This window comes from Protopterus annectens, chromosome 1.part1 (genome assembly GCF_019279795.1).
Source record: "Protopterus annectens isolate FY-2018-M chromosome 1.part1, PAN1.0, whole genome shotgun sequence".
NCBI classification, from domain to species: Eukaryota; Metazoa; Chordata; order Ceratodontiformes; family Protopteridae; genus Protopterus; species Protopterus annectens.
Window position 1 is genome coordinate 1,305,832,227 of NC_056726.1, and position 21,640 is coordinate 1,305,853,866.

The 21,640-nt window shown below is 40.5% G+C and overlaps 1 long non-coding RNA gene across 1 annotated transcript in view; it reads left to right on the top strand.

The window, feature by feature from the left end:
• The window catches only part of LOC122813736, a 435,632-nt gene that overhangs the window by 166,288 nt on the left and 247,704 nt on the right, over positions 1-21,640 (top strand). Inside the window, exon 2 of the long non-coding RNA XR_006366727.1 lies at positions 16,948-17,025. This is a non-coding gene — a long non-coding RNA (uncharacterized LOC122813736). The remainder of the gene's footprint in view (positions 1-16,947; positions 17,026-21,640) is intronic.

Consider the following 21,640-nt stretch of genomic DNA (forward strand, 5'->3'; position numbering starts at 1 on the left):
CACACAGCCTATCTAGATCTCGCCAAGGTGTTTGACACCATCCCCCACTCTGGAATTCTAGATAAACTCACTAAACTAGGTATAAAGCCCTATGTCACAAGATGGGTTGCTAACTGGCTTACTAAAAGAATCCACACCATGAAAGTAGCAGACTCTAAATCAGACTTCAGACCAGTGACAAGTGGAGTACCACAGGGTACAGCCCTGGGTCCTCTCCTGTTTGGTATCTACTTCTCTGAAGTACAAGCTAACACAGAAGGTCTTTGGCTAACTAAATTCGCAGATGACTGCAAACTAGGAGCCATAATTGAAACTCCTAACGATGTGGACATCCAACAAAAGGGCCTCACTGAGACACACGCCTGGTGTCAAAGACATGGTGTCAAGCTCAATGTCAAAAAATGCATTGTCACCCCCTTTTTTAAAAACTCTGTACCCATGAACTACCACATAGGTGGTAGTCTACTTAACACCGAAAGTGTGATAAGAGAACTTGGGACACAGGTGGACAGTAGTCTCTTTATAATCACATTGCCACAGTGGTCAGGAAATAGTTCTATGTGGCGCACCTCATCACAAAAGGTTTCTCATCCAGAAAAAAAGAGGTCATTGTTCCCCTCTACTCATCACTCATTAGACCCATTATAGAGTACAACGCCCATTTTGGTATGTACCTCACAAGACATCTACAACAACTGGAAAGGCCGCAAAAATACCTCACAAAGAGGATTACTGGCCTCAGACAGATGCCTTACGCAGACCGTCTCAAAAAACTCCAGCTTTACTCCGTCGCATATCGTCTACTCAGAGGCGATCTCTGCCTAACATACAAAACTCTGTCAAACCCAGAGCTGTTGAACATGCTCCACTTAAAGAAATCCCAATCCCTCCAAGCTACACGCTCTAGGGACCCAAACCTTGTCACCACAATAAACAGAACATGCTGGAGGGGAGAGATATATTCCTGTCCCAGAGACTTCCCATACTCTGGAACAGACTACCTATCTATGTCAAACAGAGCTCCTCATTAGCACTCTTCAAGAAAAATCTTGATGATTGGATGGGTAATAGAAAATTCACCCCGGGGATCACTTCTGTGGTTCTGCTTGACAGGGGCACAGGAAAATAATTTTCTTGGGTGGCGAAAGCCAGGGTACCTTTTTGGCTAGGCCTGTATAGGCCCTAGGGCCAATAGCCTAGTACCTACCTATGAACCTATGAGCAGGTATCAGAGGAGGAGCAGGAGGGCACAGAAGCCAGAAGACACAGACGTGGGTACTGGAGGGTGCGACCACAAGTCCAGGACCAAGCAATATGGCAGCGTCTGACATACAACTTTGAGTCATCATAAGCCACACATACAGAATTACACACATTAAAAATTGATGTTCAGGTGATGCCCCACCACAGCAGCACAGATTGCATCTAATGGCAATTGCTCAGTAGAGGTACACATTGAGCATCAGACATAACATAATTATAACATATAACAGAATGAACAGCTGTAGCCCAACATAGATCATCAGCTCAGGCCACAAGCGACACAGGTATGCATACAGACTCATTGTGGCATATGTATGTATGGTGGACAACAAGGGACACACATCTGCAAACACATTCCTATCTATCCACTATCAAAAGATGCAAACAGGAAAACAACTCACGACATAATGCAGAACTGTTGTCAATGTCACAAGCAACATATATCAATGTAAAGTAAGGATAAACTGTAATGTACTAAATGGAATCACCTATGGTTATTAAAAATGTCAGAATCCTATGGCATTAGACTTAACAACAAACACAGACAGGTGACATTGTCAGTGGTCTGCACAACAACCATCATCACCACAGAGTGTGATTGCCACTACCAGACAGAGTGGATCAACTGTCAGTGTTACTCTTAATGAAGTCTAGGGTGCTCATGCTGATGGCACACACTGTAGTCCAGTTTGCACCTGCCATGTATGGAAACACTTAGTCCAGGTTGCTTCCCAGAGGAGACTGATGGGCTGACGCCAGCATGTGACGATACACTGTCAGAAGAAACATGACTGTGAGTTGACTGTCTGGATGTGACTGCTGGGCCCACATCAGAAGAGCCAGAAGTGGAAGTGTGTACATGTTGCAGCATAGACATTGATGCCTGATGGGCAAGGTTTGGTCTGCTGACAGGGGACCTGCCTGTCCCATGTGGCAATCAGCTAAGCACACTCAGGGCACACAGAACCCTGCTTGTGGTACTGTTGTAGTCAGGGATTCAATGAACCTTGCCACAGATAAAATGATTTCATTCTTTGCAGTCTTTGATGCCATGGCCTTACTGTGTCTGCGGCCCTGTCCTTCATGCATCACACCCAGCTGGTATGCAACACAATCTGTGTCACAGGCAAGTATACATCTGCCAGATCCATGAAGTCACTGGGAACGTTCATTTGCCTGTATGAGTAGGCAGACAGCCTGTGACACGTGCCCATGCACACCAGCTGCATGCCTATGTCTACTGCATGGGCAGTATCAATGTGTTTTGGGGAGTTGCCAACATTGCCAGCAGACACAGCATGGGGTAATGGTCCACAGTTCTCATACTTTCCATCATTTGATGGCTTCTCATTGTCAGAATGGCTGAACAAGTTTTCCTCCACATCTGAGACTACAGACACATTTGTATGACTGTCACCATCTGGGCTGGACTGTATCACTGTGTCCTGCATGCCAGGGACCATGCTACCATACCAAGACACATCAGATCCCACATCAGGATCAGTGGATGGACTAATGTAGGATAAAGACAGTTGATGTGGTAAAAGAAGAGACAGATGACAGGTCAGGAGATTGTGCTGCCATCATATGCTGTATATCATTAATGACATATGACCTTCCATGACATGCTGTATATCATTAATGCCATATGTCACACATATCTCACTACAATGTTGCAGATAATAATCACTTACCAAGAGGTCTTGCCTGTGTGAAAAACCACAGAATCTATGTAACGGGTAGTTGACGATTGTTACATATGCAACATACATGACATATATGAAGAATACAAACATAACACACACCTGGCAAGTCCTTGTGGGAAGACTGCACTGAAGGAGAGGGATGAAGTGCAGCTGTTGTAGGGAAACAAAGGCATAGACATATCATTCTTAATCACATCCTTGACAGCATGTACCATTCCAAAAAGGTAAAACATACAGTAGGTAATACAAACACATACCAGTTATTTGTGGCTGAGATTCTGATGGTGGCTGTCCTATACTGGGGTAGAAGGACACAGTGTTAGTGGAGGACAACAACAGGAATAACAGTAATGACATGTCTGAGATACAAGTAATAGCATACCAGTAACACCCTGATGATGTGATGAGTTTGTTTGTGGTAATGTGGCTCCTGCAGTGGTAAAGTAAAGCCAAAGCAAACATAGTCATGTATGCAGGAAATAGAATAGTCACATGATGACACATAAAACAGGGTCTGCTGTTACTCACATGATGTAGAGTGCACGTGTTGGCCAGATGTCCCTGTGCAGAAAAACAGCTGGGCCCACTCCTCTTTGGCGTCTCCTTCTTACAGTCAAAGCCAGTGTAAAAGGCCTTTGGCTGACCAAGTTCGCAGATAATTGCAAACTGGGAGCAGTCATAGAGTCTCCCCTAAGATAAGAACACCCTTCAGGAAGGTCTACTACAGACAAATAGTTGGTGCCTAAGACATGGCTTAAAACTCAATACCAAGAAATACATTATAGTATTTTATTTTCTGGGAAGTCTGCTAGCATGGATAACTAGGTTATCAATAAAACACCCTTAAAAGGTGATTCACTAGTCTGGGATTTGGGAACTCATCTAGATAGTAACCTAGCTTTCAACCAGCATTATCCAAGGTAGTAAGAAATTCCTTCTATGTTGCTCAACATATAAGTAAGGGCATGGCATCTAGGTCCAATCTGTACTGATTTACTCTGTATGCGTCAATGTTATGCAAACTAACACATAACACGTACAGCCTGGAATACATGTTTCAATCCCACCCCTGGGTTTGTGGTGCTCCTCACTCACCATATGCAGTGGTGCAGGAAACTGTATGATCTCATCGGGGGTGTCAATGGTGGGTCACCACTGGTGGAATCACTCAACCTCTCATAATGGTGTATCTTGTTGGCTGCACAGAGGATCATGTCAGAGCACTGTTGGTGGCAGGGCTCACGGGATCTATTGTGACCTCCCACAGCATTAATCATGTTGGTAAGGTCTGTCCAGACTTCATTCCTCCATACTGTATTTTTATGGCCATCCAAGGCATCTCAGGCCATGTTGGAGCAAAGTATCTATTGTAATCTCAATCTCCTGTGGGGAGAAATTGTCACCCTTAGGTCTGTGTGCCATCTGAAAGACAGATACGCACATGGTTAGATTCGTATGGAGGCCCACAGATTGATATGATTATGTGGACATCTTATGACACTGTAAACCTTATGCAATCCTGTGCAATGCAAAATTCTAAAAATAGTCCCTGTGCCATATACTACTGCAACATATAAAGCTGTAAAACAATGCATGAATACATAACATTTGGAACAGCAACGTAAGTTGTGATATCTGTAGAGGTTGCCTGTGGGATTTGAGCCACTTACAGTGGATATCTGGGAAAGGTGGTCCAAACACAACAGCATTATGCCACAGGAGCCACACACTCTGCATGCATTTCACATTAACATACTACACATAACATATGTGGACAATAGAAATTTGTGATGGCTGTAGCTGTAATGCAATTGCAGCATAAACAGACAAACTGTGTAAAGCAATCAGTCATATGAAATGTTATACATGATGAGCTTATATCAACACTATCATTAGTGAGCAGTGAATGCCATCCCCATTAGCAGAGAGTAAAGTATTTGTAAATTATCAGCAGAAAAACTTAAAGAAAGCATCAGAAAGCCTCAGGATCCATAAGCAGGCCACAGACAGTATATGGTAAGCAAACATAAACATGGATCCTTTTTGTTTTGAGTCAGTAGTTCTGATGCTTGTTTTAAGAAGAATCAAGGACTATATATCCATAACAACAATACGGACACATATGACATTGCAACATATGGATAATGTTGGAATCTGTAGTTTTCTGTACATATACCACAGAGTGCATCAGGGCACCAGCAATATATTCAGAAAATCCGTGAATACATCTATATGTACTGTTCAGTTGTGCTATTTAAATCTGTGTGTACAACTGCATATGGGAAAGTACTGCATGTCATTGATGCAAATTTAACCACCTGTATGCATACAGGTAAATCCCACACCCCTCCATTAAGTCACAAACATTTTTCATAATGCACGCATTGTCCATAAATGCATCAATCAAAATATATATCCATGCTTTAATAAGGAGTAATGTTAATGTAGGTCTATATGGAGGTAAATATTTCCCAACACTGCAATGCTAGCAGGTGCTAAATTGCCTTGCAGCTAATGGCGCCCGCAGGCAGGTGCAAGGGGGGTGCACTTGCACCCCCCTGGAACTGGATAGCCAGCGGGAGATTAATTTTCTTTAAAAAAAAAAAACAAACAAAAAAAACCCTGTTTTTGACTACTTTGTCTGTGCCAGTGTCGTAGCTGGGGGGGGGGGGTGGGGCATAGGCAGGCAGCACTTTTGGGAATGTCACATTTAATTTAGTTTAATTTAAATTTTTTTTTTTTTTTTTTTTTTTTTTAAGGGCCTTCGTCTGTAAGAATGGCATGTACCATCACTGTTCTTCTGGTCCGTCGCCTGCGCAATTTTAAATACAGCACAGCGGCTTTATTGCCAACGAGTGTTCAGTTCATTCATGGGAAGTTGTGTGTGTATGTGCACGAGTGCAAGACATGAGGATGAAGTCTGAAGTGGTCCAAAGAAGGCACTGCAATCTTTGTTTTTTAAGGGATCCCGAATGAAGATGAGCCCTGCGATTAAAAAACATGGTTAGATTTTTTTTTTTTTTTACTTTTTCAGAAAACACTACTGGAAGTGGGAAGGTATGAGTAAGTTGGACAGAAATAGGGACAATGTCTGAAAATGTTTATTTTTATTTGTGTGGTTCTTAGCTGTAGTATATTTTCTGCTTAGATCAGTCAAAATTTTCTACAAATTGAATATTTAGATTAAGTTTTTGGTATCCTTTATAGTTTAAAGTGCCTTCTTGATTATGTGATTCTGACAGGAATGTATCATATGACATGTATGCCATTGAGGGAGAGGTGGAGAAGATAATAGGTCTGCTCAGTGTGTTTCATTAATGGTGATACTTTTATTCCTTTTATTTGTAAGCTTTGCCCCAAGGATCACCTATGACATTCCAGGTGATCCATACTTATTTTACACCAAGATAATTCTATTTCTCTTTTTGTGGTGTTGGAGATGAGTAGTTTCTCATTAATACAATTAATGGTTGATTATCTTGGCTAACTTTACCCATGTGTATATAACTTTGATTCTGCTGTGATCCACAAGTTGGCTGAAGTTGGGACATTTTGAAGGTAAGCACGTAATTTAACACTTGGAAGTTACACACTTGTTCTCCATTGTGGATAAAAATATGCTAGCTTATGGATTTCATTTTAGCCAGCAATTCATCATTACTGTATTTTAACTATATTTAACAGTAATGTGTGAACTGGTCATATATAAGAATCGAATTGACTGATACCTGTCCTGAGTTTCTAACTTGTTTTGAAGTTAAGTGAAGAGCAGTAAAGTGGCATGGGGTAATGTTTATTTTTTAAAGTGCAATTTGATGGGTTATTTTTCTCTTGCTGCCTGTACAAAGGGGGTTAATTGACTATTACTTTCTATTTGCCCTAATTAGGTACAAGGTAGGACAGAGGTATAACAGTTGGAACATTTTTATAACAGCTTCCATAGTATAATGTATCAAATCACACGCGCTAAAACCATCTGTTTCTATGAGCAGTGAGGCAGCATGACAGTTTTTTTTTAAACCTAAGCATTTATTTATATTCATTTTGTTGACTGGGTAGATATCATTAAGCCTAAGGCATTTGAGAATAATAATAATGAAAAATACAGTGCTGCATTTTCTGGAATTCTGATGAATATTGTAGTGCATTTTAATATTTGATGATAATGAATTCAGTGCTGGACTTGCTTGGCTTGGCATATCACTTGCTTGTCTGCTTTCCCTCCCCCTTATTTTGAAAGTTAATTTCATACAATTTCTTTGTAACATACAAAAAATATGTAAGAGAATACTTTTTAAAAGGTGTATTTTTGATGTGATGCAACCTCATTCGAACAATTTCGAGAGCATTTTGTAGATGGAACTTTTTTTCTGGGCTTAGTGGGTATTCATTCTTCCTGTTAAATTAGTATTCAGATTTCTTTAATATTTAAAGCTAATAACTAGAAAAGTTTATGCAAACCATCATTTCAAGGTAGGAGGATAATTACAGAAGCTGACAGTGGGTGGATACTTGTCTGTCTGTCCACCACATGGAATGGGAATGGGGAATGGGCAGGAGAATCCATGGAGCAGTACAATGAGACAGACCCCATTTCGAACTGTGTCAGCCTTCCGGCAAAATCATTGCTATTAGTCCCTGAGACTAAAGAGTTCAAGGCTAGGCAGTGTAATTAGCAGTAGTCATAGAGACAAAATTAGATGATTATAAAGAAGCCACTACAACATGTGATGTGCAGCTGTTACCAGTTTGTTCTAACAGGCCACAAGGATGCAGGAAATGATCCCCATCCATGTGATGCGGTGCCCATCCCTAAACCTATTTAAGTCTAACCTTGACCAGTGAATGGGAAATGGAGAAACTTCCTAACTAGCATACCCCTCCTAATAAACACCCATGTTATATAGGGGCACAACTGGGTTGGATTGCACAGCTAGGCTTATAAAGACCCTGGTGGTCGTTAGCCTAGTATATGACTATGAACCTATGTAGTAAGATGCCAGAGCCCAGAAGGGCACTGGTTCAGGTTCTTATAAACAGGAAGAATAGCTGAAACACATACAGTAGGTAGGGCAGTAGCGATCCCTGATGTATATCTTGGGAACAGATTATCTACCTCCAAGTCACTATCGTCTCCATTTCTCTGACTACAAGGTGGCCATCTTAAATTCATCCTTGTCTACCTGATCAAATTTGTGATTTGTATGCCTCTGCCCTCGTCAAATCTGATTTCTTTCAGAACCAAAATAACATTTCAAGAGAACTGAACAAGCCGAAAGGACCTTTATTCAGCTGTGTGTGTGTCTTTGTTTGTAAGTAAGAGGGAGGTGGGAGTGTGTGTGGGGGGGGTTCATACCTTGCAATTATCCAGATTTTTGCCTCATATTTTCATTTATTTGTTTCTCATAAAATTGTGTTTTACTGGCAAATCATTGAGGACTGAAGTCAGAAAATAATAGCAGACATTTGAGCTTTGGACTTCATATCCTTCCGAAAATGTATACTAATGCAAAACTTGTTGTTCTGTCCACTTTCCAAGGAAGTAGGGGGATGCATGTGTCGTACCTCTCAGCTGTACAGATTTTCACAGAATGTCCAGATTTTAGCCTTATATTTTTGGTCTGTTCCTCATAAATATTTTGTTTTTGTTTTTTGACAAATCACTGGGTTGAACTAAGGATTAAAGTTACTAAATAATGACATGCATTTCAGTTTCAGACTTCATATCATTCAGAAAATGCATTCTAACACAAATCCTGTTTTCCTAGCAATTTTCTAAATGTGTCCGTAGTTTTGGGCCTTTGTCTCCAACTTCACAACAGGCTTTGTCCAAATTTCTTGTGTTAAGAGATTGAGAGGTATGGTGGGTATGTGTGTCTGTATGTATGCATTATGCATGTGGTCTCAGGCTTCCTCCCATGCTAGCATCAAGGTGAGTCTAGTGAGTTAGCTTCCAGATATTTCTGTTAGTGGTCCTAGACTTTCTTCACCAGGTTCCTTTCAGGTCCCATTTTCTTGCTGACAGCAAGTTTGGCCTTTGACACTCTCCCTGGTGGCAATACCATCAGTGTTATCAAGACCGGACTGATCAGGGGTCACACTGGCATCGGCACTGAGAATCCACTCTTTAAATGTTAATGTAGAGTTTGCCCTGATAAGAAACATTGTTTGGTGATTTCAGGTATAAGAGCCCTATGAGAATGTTACTGACTGTGGTGACAGCGAAAGAGGGGAGGTAGGAGTGTGAATGTGGGGGGGGGGGGGGGTCATACCGTGCAATTATCCATATTTTTGCCTCATATTTTCGATTTCTTTCTCATAAAATTGTGTTTTTCTGGCAAATCATTGAGGACTGAACTCAGAAAATAATGGCAGACATTTGAGTTTTAGACTTAATATCTTTCAGAAAATGCATACTAATGCAAAGCATGTTGTTCTATCCACTTTCTAAGGAAGTAGGGGCTTGAAGTCATTACCTCTCAACTGTACAGATTTTCACAGAATGCCCAGATTTTTGCATTATATGTTTGGTCTGTTCCTTGTAAAAATTCTGTTTGACAAATCACTGGGATGAGCTAAGGATTAAAGTTACTAAATAAATGACATGCATTTGAGTTTCAGACTTGATATCCTTCAGAAAGTATGTTCTAACACAAATTCTGTTATTCTAGCAGCTTTCTAAATGTGTCCCTAGTTTGGGGCGTGTGTGTGTGTGTGTGTGTGTGTGTGTGTGTGTGTGTGTATAAAATGAGGTAGCATACCCCTCAGCTGTCCATGTTTTTGAAGAATGTCCAGATTTTTGCCCCATATTCCTCCTAAAAAGGATTGAAGTTGCTAAATAGTTTTACACATCACATCCTTTAGTAAAAAGCATACCAACACAAATCCTGTTATTCTAGCAATTTTATAAGTTCATGAAAGCAATATTTATAATCTGTCCCTGTTTATTTTAGGTTTTGTCCAGATTTCTTGCACTAAGAAGATGAGGTGTGTGTGTGTGTGTGTGTGTGTGTGTGTTGTGTGTGTGTGTGTGTGTGTGTGTGTGTGTGTGTGTGTGTGTGTGTGTGTGTGTGTGTGTGTGTGTGTGTGTGTGTGTAAGTCTACTTAAAAAGTGCAACTGTTTTGTTTAGCAAATGGTATCATTATTGTGGTATAGAATTTTAAAGCAATGTTAGCACAGCAGGTAGCATGCATGCATCTTGATGCAAAGGGCTGTAGGTTCTATTCCTACAGCATGTATATTTGCATTTTAAGGGGGTATGGTACTGCAGTCCTTAGTATGTCCTCCTTTGGATGAGACACCTAATAACTATGAACCTGTTTTTCAGCTTGCCACCCATTCCCTATTGCAATATACCAGCTTACCATTCTTTTAATGTAACCTAGGCAATTTATTCTTCAAGGACAACAGGCACTGACGTTGTAAATGAAACACTGATATATAAAGTTGTTTTCTAGCAACAACCTCTTCATTGGTTTCAGATCTCTTTAAAGTGGAATTATTCAGATGACTTTTACTTCTGCAGAGATTCTGCAAATTGACTGATATTGGTGGATTGTATGACAGAAGTTTGAGTGGCCCTTTATGGTTGAAATGTTCTGAATTGGGCAGTTTGTCATTATTGGTTCATATGATTTGTTTCATTGCTTAAAGGAAAAATGTTCAGAACTATAAATTTAAAACACTCTAACAAGTGGCAGTGTATTATACAAGAGATATAATTAAGTTATTATATAGTATAATTAATACAATCAGGAAGGTGAATCAAAGAACTTTTGCATGGTTATAAAAATGTGTACAAGAAGCCAATGATTTGAAAACAGCCCAAAGGTCAACTTACCCTGCCACTGGCCAGATGCATTTTCTTTGAATGCGGGTTTCAATGCTGTTTCAGTGAAAGTGGGTTTCAAAGGTAGAGAAGTATTAGTGCTAAGTCTGTTTTCATTGTAAGACTATTGCTTTGTTTAGGTTTAGTAAATGTCTATCAGTGTTTGTGCTATAAAATTTGAAATAAAAGTTGTAAATTAAATCCAAATATCTGTAATCATTGTAGAAGTAAAGCATAAAACAGTATGCACACTGAGAGATTTGAACAGTGTCTATGGCAAATGGGGAGAAATAGCCAAGTAATAGGACACTGGAATGGCTGCATGGGCGAGGCTGTGTGGGCGGGGCTGTGTGGGTGGGGGAGCTGTGTGGGCGGGGCTCTGGGTTTGCACACCCCCCCCCGCAAAAAAAACTTCGACATTTCTGACCACTCCACACCATAAAACAAGTGCTCCCATGGTTCAAAAAGGGGGCAAGATTTTGTGTTTCAGAAAATCGGTGTTCAACATTATCAACAGTCGCAGTAAAGAGTTTGCATTAGTGGTGTCGACAAGGGGTGATAAACCCAACATAAGTGCCACTTTTAAATATTGATTTGAAACCTTTAAAGATCAGACCATTGCTATCAGTGAACTGAGTGAGACCTCAGTGAGCAAATTTCAATTTTCTGAATTGTGTATTATTGACATTATCAACATTATCAAGATGGCTACTTCCAGGAGGCTTCAATGTGTCCAGGCATCCATTTGGACGGAGGAGGAGACCAACCAAATGCTGACCATCTATGCTGGAGTGGAGCTTCACATGAAAGCCAGACCATGGAACTTTACGTTGACTGACATTTGGAACTGGATTGCAAGGAAGCATCAGTGATGGATAGGTATCCGCCAGACTGGAGTGTGGGTTCATCACTGTTATGATGACCCGCATTGTCAGGACACAAAGGAGCTTCGTGAGAGGGTCGCCAAGGTGTTTCAACAACCAGTGGATGCCTACAATAAGTGTCACAATCCTACATATACCTGGACATTCCTCAGGAATTCAGAGATAAGCTGTGCCCAAGATATATTAGATGCATGCTTTTTAAAACCATTAAGTAGCTGCTCTAGCAATTAGCTCATCTGGATAATTAGGAAGACATGATGACTGTTCTCCCTATAAGTATAGGTTCTAGTCCCATGGAGTTTGTTTGTAATGTACATAATATTGAACATTATAATAATATATATATATATATATATATATATATATATATATATATATATATATATATATATATATATATAATGTGCATAATATTGAACATTGTTGGCCGAAGGAGAAGAAGAGGGAGAAGGCATGCCCAAAAGTAGAAAGAGAGGAGGAAGGTTAGGAGTGTAGTAGTGAGGGTAGGAACTTTGAATATTGGCAGTATGACTGGTATAGGGAGAGAGCTAGCTGATATGATGGACAGAAGGAAGGTTGATATATTGTGTGTGCAAGAGACCAGATGGAAGGGGAGTAAGGCTAGGTGTATAGGAAGTGGGTTCAAATTATTCTATCGTGGTATGATTGGGAGGAGAAATGGGGTAGGGGTTATCCTGAAGAAATGATATGCCAAGAGTGTTTTGGAGGTGAAAAGAGTGTCTGATAGAGTGATGTTTATGAAGCTAGAAATTGATGGTGTAATGATGAATGTTAGTGCATACGCTCCGCAAGTTGGGTGTGTGATGGATGAGAAACAAAACTTTTGGAGTGAGTTGGATGAAGTGATGGTGAGTGTACCCAAGGGTGAGAGACTGGTGATTGGAGCAGACTTCAATGGACATGTTGGTGAAGGGAACAGAAGGGATGAGGAAGTGATGGGCAGGTATGGTGTTAAGGAGAGGAGTGCAGAAGGTCAGATGGTAGTGGATTTTGCGAAAAGGATGGACATGGCTGTGGTGAATACGTATTTTAAGAAGAGGGAGGAGCATAGGGTGATGTACAAGAGTTGATGAAGATGCACACAGGTGGATTATATCCTATGCAGGAGGGCCAGTCTGAAGGAGATTGGAGTCTGTAAAGTGGTGACAGGGGAAGGTGTAGTTAGGCAGCATAGAATGGTGGTCTGTAGGATAACATTGGTGATCAAGAAGAGGAGGACAAGTGTGAGAGCAGTGCCAAGGATCAAATGGTGGAAGTTGAAAAAGGGTGATTGTGAGGTGGAGTTCAGGGAAGAGTTAAAACAGGCACTGGGGGGCAGTAAAGAGTTACCAAATAGCTGGGTAATTACAGCAGAGATGGTAAGGGAGACAGCTAGAAAGGTACTTGGTGTGACATCTGCACAGAGGAAGGAGGACAAGGAGACCTGGTGGTGGAATGAGGAAGTACAGGAGAGTATACAGAGGAAGAGACTGGCAAAGAAGAAGTGGGATTGTCAGAGAAATGAAGAACGTAGACAGGAGTATAAGGAGATGAGGAGCATGGCAAAGAGACAGGTGGTGAAGGCTAAGGATAAGGCATATGGAGAGTTGTATGAGAGATTGGACACTAAAGAGGGAGAAAAGGACCTGTACCGATTGGCCAGACAGAGGGACCGAGCTGGTAAAGATGTGCAGCAGGTAAGGGTGATAAAGAATAGTGAGGGAAACGTACTCACAAGCGAGGAGAGTGTGTTGAGTAGTAGATGGAAAGAGTACTTTGAGGGGCTGATGAATGAAGAGAATGAGAGAGAGAGAAAAGGTTGGATGATGTGGGGATAGTGAATCAGGAAGTGAAACAGATTCACAAGGAGGAAGTATGGGCAGCTATGAAGAGGATGAAGAATGGAAAGGCTGTTGGTCCAGATGACATACCAGTGGAAGCATGGAGGTGCTTAGGAGAAATGGCAGTGGAGTTTTTAACCAGATTGTTTAATGAAATTTTGGAAAGTCAGAGGATGCATGAATAGTGGAGATAGTGTTTTGGTGCCTACTTTTAAGAATAAGGGTGATGTGTTTTGGTGCCTACTTTTAAGAATAAGGGTGATGTGCAGAGCTGTATTAACTACAGAGGGATAAAACCGATCAGTCACAGCTTGAAGTTATGGGAAAAAGTGCTAGGTTAAGAAGGGAGGTGATGATTAGTGATCAGCAATATGGTTTCATGCTGGGAAAAAGCACTACAGACGCAATGTTTGCTCTGAGAGTGTTGATGGAGAAATATAGAGAAGGTCAGAAAGAGTTGCATTGTGTCTTTGTGGACTTGGAGAAAGCATATGATAGGGTTCCTAGAGAGTAGCTGTGGTATTGTATGAGGAAGTCAGGAGTGGTAGAGAAGTATGTAAGAGTGGTACAGGATATGTACAAGGGTAGTGTGACAGTGGTGAAGTCTGCAGTGGGACTGACAGATGCATTTAAGTTGGAGGTGGGATTACATCAAGTATCAGCTCTGAGCCCATTGTTATTTGCAATGGTGATGGACAGGTTGACAGACGAGATCCAACAGGAGGCCCCATGGACTATGATGTTTGCAGATGACATTGTGATCTGTAGTGAGAGTAGGGACCAGGTTGAGGAGACCCTGGAGAGGTGGAGATATGCTCTAGAGAGGAGAGGAATGAAGGTCAGCAGGACTAAGAATATATGTGTGTGAGTGAGAGAGAGGATAGAGGAATGGTGAGGATGCAGGGAGTATAGTTGGCGAAGGTGGATGAGTTTAAGTACTTGGGATCAACAGTTCAGAGTAATGGTAAGTGTTGAAGAGAGGTGAAAAAGAGAGTACAGGCAGGGTGGAGAAGAATATCAGGAGTGATTTGTGACAGATGGGTACCAGTAAGAGTGAAAGGGAAGGTCTACAAGAGAGTAGTGAGACCAGCTATGTTGTATGAGTTGGAGACGGTGGCATTGACAAAAAGGCAGGAGTCAGATCTGGAAGTGGCAGAGTTAAATATGTTAAGATTTGCACTGGGTGTGACAAGGATGGACAGGATTAGGAATCAGTATATTAGAGGGTCAGCTCAGGTTGGACGGTTTGGAGACAGTCAGAGAGTCGAGATTGCATTGGTTTGGATATGTGCTGAGGAGGGATGCTGGGTATATTGGGAAAAGGATGCTAAGGATGGAGCTGCCAGGTAAGAGGAAAAGAGGAAGGCCTAAGATAAGGTTTATGAATGTGGTGAGAGAGGACATGCAGGTGGTTGATGTAACAGGAATAAATGGAAACAGATGATCCACTGTTGCGACCCCTAACGGGAACAGGCGAAAGAGAAGAGAAGATGAACATTGTGGATATATAACTGTTTTCCAAAATATAATGACATAATTTCACACATCCACTATAGTCATGTATCACTGATGCTTATAGTGCCTAGGCAGTTGATGACATTTCTTAGTTATCCTTCAACTTCAACAGGACAGTATCATATAGTCTACCTGTATATGTGTGAATAATAACTCATAAATAACTTTGTTAGTCCATTCCTCTTAACAAAATGAACAGTCCTATTACAGTCCCATTTGTTGGCTACATATATCTTTTAAGTTGTAATACTTCATGATAGCTGGTATTTGTGTGGATCATAATGGCCTATAACATTTATGTGTCCAATGTTAATCTATTCATCTATTATCTGTAGGAATATAGATATACACATGCAGTACTAGTTTGTTCAGAAGAAATGTGTGCAGGCTGTTAGTTTAGCCTGTAAAGCAACAGTCCAATAGTCCAGCATGCATATATTCTGGCTAGGTGTGGAGTTAAATCAATATCCGGGACATATCTCATTATATTTTTATCATTATGTCTTTCCCACACTGTTGAAAATTCTGCTCTGTGTACCTGCTTATTGATATTAATGGTTATTTTGAGGATGCTTGATTATTATGAGTACCTCTGTAATCCATAATGTTCTGCCAGCAGCACCTCTTTTACAATAGTGTTATGCATAAAGCTTGGAACAGACTGGTATATTTCTGCAAATAAGTTCTATGGACTAGGCTAACATTTACAAACTGAATTTCATGTATAACTGTGCCATTCTTTATTAAACTGACTTCAACAACTTCTCATCCTTACGTTTGGATGGAGTGAGATGTTTGAGCACACATTTGAAATGTAGAACAGAGAGATACCCTGATATCATTTATGAATTTCAGTTATAATATGTACTTTATGAATAAATACCTGTGCATGTTTCAAGTCCTTCCACATAAAATACATTACTGTATCCATGATGTACACCACATTGTAGTTGTCTGTTAACAGCTGGGATTTTGTAGTGGTTAGAGTCCTAGTTTTGTATGCAGGCATTCACGTTTTGAGTACCAAGGCAGGCATTTCATTTTATCGCCTCCTTAGAGGCAATCTCTGTTTGACTTACAAAGTCATGTCTGACCCAGCTCTGTTAGAAATGCTACATCTAAAGAAATCCCAATCCCTCTGCACCACACACTCCAGAGACCTCAACCTCATTACCACAATCAAAAGAACATGCTGGAGGGACAGGTCCATAACCCAGAGACTGCCCATGCTATGGAATAGACTTCCCATACATTTCAAACAGAGCACCTCACTGGCCCTCTTCAAGAGAAATCTTGATGAGTGGATGGGACATAGAAAATTCACCCCAGGGATCACTCCAGTGGCTCTACTCGACAGAGGCACTGGGAATCAATGTCAGGTGGCATGATTCCAGGGTAATCCTATGGGCTAGGCTTGTAAAGGCTCCAGGGCCATTAGCCTAGTACACACCTCTGAACCTGTGAACAGCAGCAATGTGTTACATGAATTATTCCACTCTCTGAGGAACTAAAGTTTTCAGTTGTGATTTTTGGTTGTGACCACTGTGCTGACATGTCTCCATGCTTTCTTTAAAGCCTAAGCCATGATCCCTATTAGTACCTTATCCCTGCATATTCATTACTCCAGTTCTTTTCACTGTATTCCCACCATATGATTTCAGGCAAGATGGATTAGCTGGACAATTAGGTTTCAGTGTTAGTGTGTGGACATAGCTTAGAGTTGCAGCTTTAGTACTGGATCCTCTGATCTGTCTTCAGTTCTTTTCCAAGATGTAAAGGACTGTGTGTGTAACATTACAAAATGTGAATGATGTTCTTCAAGATAAAAGTTTGAAAACCTGATCTGAACAATATATATCACAGTTATTTGAGCACTACATCATTCATACATGCTATCTTCTTTTTCCAGGTGATGAGGACAGGACTCACAAACATGCCATGTGCGTTGAGCGGATACACAGGCCGGATGAACAGCAGAGGGAGAAAGGTATGTTGATTTTGTCTGTTTTTGTAAATAAAATCATTATTACAGGCTTGTATTTTTGACATTTGGCAACTTTTCCTAGAGGTCTGCAGAAATCCAAAGCATCTACTGCTAAAGTACTTTTTGAGTTTTCTTTGCGCTTTGCTGACTGTATTTTATTATTTTGCTGATTTCTTACTGTATTTTTCTACACTTTAAAAAGCTCTTCTGTTGTTTTAGGTAGCTTGTACATAGCATAGACTAGATTCAGATCTGCTGAATCTAGACTGTATTGTTGCACTTGAGCACTATGCTAGCCATCTTATACTAGGAGGGTCCTCCCTGCACCCTTGTGGCAGAAATGTGTAGTCTGAGCCTCATCTGAATTGGAAATTACTGGAGGAAAGCTCATTACGTGCTTTCCAATTGGTAGCTTAGCTTAGGTGTTTAATTTCACCTGTATTTAAGCCTCCCATTTGTGTGTAGCTGTGCAGTGTTCAACAGGGTTCAGTGGTGCCCTGTACAGATGCAAATGTCTTGAAAGACAATGTTCCCCTTGTCATCTGTTAGTGAACCCTCCAAAGCTTCCCTGCCACATTGCAGGAACCTCAGTTGCGCACTTAGAAGCATTGCCATAGTTTTCACCCCCTAGTCTTCAATAGAATAAACCCCTTTGTTAATCCTAGAGCAAAATTTGGTCAAACTAGCCCAGTCCCAGATAAGTAGTTAAAGAAAAAAGCTGTCATAATGAATGGTCAATTTCCAACCATTTCTCCAGCCAGCTTGATTGACATGGGCATCCTGAGGCAATGTAGTAATTGCCTCATGTATACTGACAACCACTTATTCCTATAACAAATACAATATGTGAGAGATGTAATTACACTATGAATTTGGAATCAAATCTTTCATATAACAACAAGCCTGACATCAAACAGGTTGTCAGCATACCCACACACATCACCTCTCACACAAAACAAGGTCATAACGCATAAACCCACATACGCAGAGGTACTCAATAGAAGCCTAACAAAAGGTCAGAGACCTCCCAAGTGCAAACCACTTGCACACACTGCAAAGCAAATAGAATCCACAATATATAACAACACACACACACACACATACCAGTGTTTCAGCAAATAAGCCAATAAGGCAAAACACCTCAAAACCAAATGTCCTGGTCATAGGTAGCTCCATAATGAGACACACACATGTCCCCCTCACCAGGCTGGACAAGGAGAAGGTCACAGTCACCTGCCTGTCAGATGTCAGGATCCATCAAATCACTCGTATTCAAGTCACTCAATAACAATTACCGCTATGACTATGTCATATTACATGTTGGGGCTTGAGATGTACCTATCTGGACTATATTTTATTTATTTATTTATTTTACATTTGTTAACTGGAATAATCCAACTGGACCAGGTCCATTTTCAGTGGAGTCCCGGGGAGAAAAGCTCCACAGGTTACATGAAGTGACATAAGTCATAGATATAAAATTATCCTAGGTAGTGTCATGCACATTAATTTTACAAAATATAATTTATCTAAAGGTAGTGGCATGCACAATTGTTAAAAAACAAAGTATATACAGTCATTGCAACAGTTTCCAAAACATACCATCATTACAAAAGTATATGCAGAAATATAGAGGAGTGCCAGTAGGTGGAAGATGGGTTGTCATGTAATACATGGGCAGATCCATGTTTTCTTAAGATGAGATTTGAGTAGCTTTTTGAATTGAGTAGTTGTTTTTTGTGGAGGTTATGGTGGTGGGGGGGGGGGGGGAGATTGTTCCAGTTTTTGGCTATTTTATGGGAGTATAGAGCTTTGCCAGCAGTATTATTGGCGGTAGTAATACTGAGAAGTGGTTTATTGGAAGACCGAAGCAGGCAACTAGTGGAGTGTTGGGTTAGTAGTTGTTTTAGTACTGGAGTTTTGTTTGGGAAATTTTGGATGTTAAAAGCACAGGTTAGCTGCTGGTAGATTAACAATTGAGAGAGTTCAAGCCATTGAAGGTCTCTTAGTGTCTGGCAGTGATGAGTTCTAAATGGAGAGTTGTTAGCAAATTTGGCAATTTTGTTGTAGCATACCTCAATTTGTCCAGATCAGTTTTTCTAATGTGGATTAGGATAGGCACTGCATAGTTAAGTGTGGACAAGAGGTGAGTTTGGGCTATGGTGATTCTTGCTTTATTAGTGAGAAAGTTTTTGTGTCTATATAGAGTACCCATTTTCTTGTTGACCTTTTGGATAGTTTGAGTTATGCTTGTATCAAAGAACAGGTTTCTGTCTATTTCTACCCCTAAGAGTTTTGTGTGGGTTGAAGGGGAGATTACAGTGCCATCTCTAGAAGTAATAGAGAAGTTTATGGGAGAAGATTTGGATTTATTAGGTGCAAATAAGAGAAGTTTTGTTTTTTTAGGGTTGAGAATTAGTTGGATGTCAGTCATCCAACTTTCTACAGAAGAAAATTATTCTTGGGCTATGTGCTGTAGGGAGGTAGGAGATGGAGCAGTGCAGATAAGTGTAGAATCATCTGCGTACTGCACTAATGTGGCTTGTTTGGTGGAGGTGCATAGGTTATTTGTGAAAATGGATTAAAGTAGTGGGCCAAGTATTGACCCTTGAGGTACACCTATGGAGGTGAGTAGAAGGGGTGATAGCTCAGCTTGCCATTGAACAGCTTGCTGTCTATCAGATAAATAGCTTTTAAACCAGGAGATAGTGGGAGAGTCAAAGGATATGGAGGAGAGTGTGTCTAGTAATAAGGGATAAGATACCATGTCAAAAGCTTTGGAAAGGTCTAAGAAAATGGCAGATACAGAGTTATTATTATTCCAGTATAGATTTACCTCATTGGAAAAAGAGAGAAGAGCAGTAGTGGTGCTATGGTGTGGGCGGAAGCCGTGTTGAGTGGGGGAGAGAAGGTTATGTGAGCTCAGGAATTACATAACCTGGTAATGAACACATTTTTCTAGAAATTTAGATAAGGGAGAAAGTATGGCTATAGTTCGGTAGTTGGAAAAATCATATGAGTTGCCACCTTTATGTAGTGGTATAATGTATGGGATTTTCCGTAGGTAAGGTACATAAGCTTCTTGAATTGATCGATTGATAAGGATAGATACAGGGTAGGATACAGAGTCAGCTGCTATTTTTATGAAGTTAGCAGGTATACTATCTGCTGCAAGAGTGGTAGGTTTTAATTTAAGGAGGAGTTTTTTTAATTTTGTTTGTAGGAACAGGTGAGAAGACAAAGGAAGGTATGTTGCTTGGGTATTTGGTTGAGTTACATGGTGAGTTACACTTTGTAGTGGTAGGTAGGTCATTAGTTTTGGATAGTTGGGAGGATAGCATGTTAACTGAGTTTATGAAGTGATGGTTGAGTTGTGAAGCTATACTATTGTTATTGCTATTGGGGGATGTAGGGGTAGGGGTGGTTATTTTACCAGGTTTTAACAAAGAGTTGATGGTGTGCCAGAATTTTGGGGGGGGGGTTTTGAATGTTTGTTTTGCAGACCAAGGAAATAGTTTTGTTTATCTAGTTTAGTTTGTTTTTTGGTTAGATTCCTAAGTTGTCTATAGTGTTGTTTGGTAAGGTCAGCGTTTTTTCCATTGCCTCCAGGCCTTGTCTCTAGATTTAAGTAAGGCTTTTGTGTCCCTAGTTAGCCATGGAGCATAATTTGCCTTTGCTCTAATATTCCTGATTGGTGCGATTGAATTTAAAACAGTGGCAAATGTATTGTTGAAGTAGTCTACTGCCTGGTCTAGGTCTAAGGTTCTTAGAGGTTCCCAATTACATTGTTTTAAAATATCATTTAGGTGCTGTTGATTTAAATGTTTATCATCCCTGACCTGTCTATAGATTATGGGTTTAGGAGTGTTGGTTTGTTTCCTTAGGAGAAAAGTAGGAAGATGGTCGCTAAGTCCATCTGGTAGTAGTTCTGTGTGGTAGTAATGTTTGGAGCTGTTCACTAATGTCCAGTCAATAATAGATTGTCTTTGATATTTTTTTTTGTCTATCCTGGTGGGTTCCTGAATAAGTTGAGTAAATCCGTAGAGATTTATTTGATTGGTGAGGTTATTGGAGTTATAGGTTAACCAGTCAGTATTTAGGTCTCCTAGTAAAATAGTCTCTTGAGGAAAGTTTTGACTAAGCCATTGAAGAATTTCTTCTATGGTGAGAGAGTTATTTCCTGGAGGGATATAGCTACAGAGGATGTTAATTTTTTTGTTATTGTTTAAAGATAGGTTAGCACCTATGATTTCAGCATTTTTAAATGTGGGTATGGGGACTTGAGTAGCTGGAGATGAAGAGAGTTTTTGAATAGAATTGCAACTTCACCTCCTTTCCTACCAATTCTGTCTATCCTTAAGATATTGTATCCTGGTGGAAGGACTTCAGTATTTGGGATGGTGGGTTTTAGCCAGGTCTCTGAAATAGTAAGTACATCAGGGGTGTGGTATGAAATAAGTGCATGTAGGTCAGGGAGTGTGTTAGAAATACTTCTAGCATTAATATTTATGATCAGTAGGTCAGATTTTCTTTTTGGTGGAATAGATTGACTTGGTCCAGGGGTTGGGTGCATATCTCCTGATAAAAGGAGTATCATGCTGAGTACTAGAATGTGTTC